This window comes from Echinops telfairi, unplaced genomic scaffold, assembly GCF_000313985.2.
Source record: "Echinops telfairi isolate 266 unplaced genomic scaffold, ASM31398v2 ScPeMD7_25;HRSCAF=90, whole genome shotgun sequence".
NCBI lineage: Eukaryota > Metazoa > Chordata > Mammalia > Afrosoricida > Tenrecidae > Echinops > Echinops telfairi.
Window position 1 is genome coordinate 31,267,382 of NW_022103922.1, and position 2,455 is coordinate 31,269,836.

Here is a 2,455-nt window from a genome sequence, read left to right on the forward strand (position 1 = left end):
CACCAGAGCCAGAGGCCTGGGATGTGGCTGGCAGATCTCAGCCCCCCAAAGGCCACTGCTCAGACTTCCACAGCTGCGGGGAGGCAGCCTGAGTGGCTCTGGGGGACTATGTGGGGCTGCCCCACCCCCACCTCCCACTGCTCTTGTGTCTAAACTGGTGCTTGCATTTATAGCCTCCCTCTGCAGCTCCTCGGCCTGGACACCAGGACAACCTGTCTGTCAAAGGCAGTGGTTTCCTCTGACCCGTGGCCAGGCTGCTAGGCCTGTCTGCAGGTCTGCGAAGAATAGCAGCGCGGGGCCAGAGGCCTGCTAGCTCCACACAGGGAGGGCCAGGTAGTGGCCAGGCCCCCTACTGAGATACAGAAGTGCAAAGCAGCCCATCATCTCACGGAGGAGACAATGAAGCCCAGAGCTGGAGGAGGTGTGGGTCTCCGATTTGCCCAGAGCACAGCCAGGTGGAGGAGCACACCTCAGCTCCCTGGCCCTAGTCTCGGGCCTCCCTAACAGAGGTGAGAGGTGTTGGCCCGGAGGCAGGACCCCAGTTTGAGTCAGAGCAGGCAAGCAGGCACAGCCCAGTCAACGACCGCCCCTTCAGCTCCCAGAAGGAGCCCCAACCCCCTGGGTCAAAAAAGAAGCCACCTGGGGGGGGAGGGAGGGATCAACACATACCCACCACCACCATCCCTTACAGGGAGGCAAACAACAGAAACCATGGGGGGAAAGGGGAGACAGCAGTCAGTGTGAGATATGAAAATGATAACATCATTTATCAAGGGGAGACAGCAGTCAGTGTAAGATATGAAAATGATAACATCATTTATCAAGGGGAGACAGCAGTCAGTGTAAGATATGAAAATGATAATTTATCATTTATCAAGGGGTCATGAGGGTGGGAGGGGAGGGAAAAAAGAGGAGCCAATACCAAGGGCTCAATAGAAAATAAATGTCTAGAAAAGAATGATGGCAACACATGTACAAATATGCTTGATACAATTGACGTATGGATTGTTATAAGTGCTGCTAGAGCCCCCAATAAAACAATCTTTTAACAAAAAAAAAAAAGAGAGAAAGACCACCTGTGGTTACAAAGATAGGGCCGTTTATTCACGTTATATTACTGGATCTTAAAGGCAAAAATACAGTTTTTGTCTGCTTTTAACACCAGTCAGGCGCACGCCCTCACCTTCAGCACAATGGTATTTATACACATCTGCAAACAGGAAAACGGGTTTGGAGGAGGTGCGCGCGGTCACCTGGGTGTGTGGGTGTCACAGAGAACCTGTCCTGGCCGACACACAGCAGCGCACTTCTCCTGTTCTCCCGTGCCACATCGGCCCTCTGCTCGCTCCCAAAGGCCACTTCAAAACGGGTCACCAGCAACGGGGTGGACAGGAGCAGAGAAAGGCACAGCACGGGGCAGCTTCGTGGCACAGCTCCCCAGAAAGTAAATGGTCCCTGAGACCCGCCAGGGGAAGCAGGCCTGGGTGCAGTGAGGCCAGGGGGGCCCAGGGGAGCACCGGAAGGTCATAAAGGGGTGGGGGACGCACGTCTCCTCTGGTTCGGAGGATGAACCACACACCGGACTATTCCCATCAAACGAAGGAAAATGTAACGGGTGGGGGGAGAAGTGGGAGTTTTCTGAGGAGTAAAGTTACAAAAACATGACTGCTCAAGGCATTTGTCTCCTTTCTTTTAAGGCACTTAGGGAAAAAAGGGGCGGGACCTGGGCTCCCGAGGAAGGGGTCTTTCTTCCTTGCACCCCGCCCCTCCCACACAAACTCCCTCTGGTGCAGCACACTCATGCCTTGTTCCAATAATGTCGTGATCAAGGAGTCAGGAACTGACAGAAATACTCTTTGCATAGCCCAGCTGCTTCGGCAAAGGAAAATGTTTGACCAACACAAAGCCTTCTGGGAAAAGAACCAAGTTAGCATCTGAGATGCTCAAAGCAATAAAGGCACAAGTCAGATTGGGACCTGGCACCAGCTTGGTCTTCATGCTGAGGACTGGTGCTCCAGGGCTGTGGTGGTAGGTGGTAGGTGGTAGGTGTAGGGTCCCAGGATACAGCTGAGTCTGATGATCTGAGGCAAGACCGGGCCTGGGGAGGGGTAGGAACTGCCTCGTGCCATCTTGTCCTGGGGAGCCTGGACATCATCTCCCAGGTGGTTAGGGCTGGGGAAGGCACCCTACAGGTTAGCCTCCCGAAAGCAAGAAGAGACTGCTCCCTGGAGCACCTGTGAAGAACTCAAGCGGGGAGGAGAGACTGTAGGCACCAGAGTTCTCATGAGGGAGTTGGGTATGGGTTCAGGGGAACTGCTCTCTAGATCTGTAATTAAAAGGCACATTCACACAGGAAATCGAATAGTCTGACCCTGAGTGCCACAGGCAAGAGGCAAAGGAAGGAAGGAAGGAAGGAAGGAAGGAAGGAAGGAAGGAAGGAAGGAAGGAAGGAAGG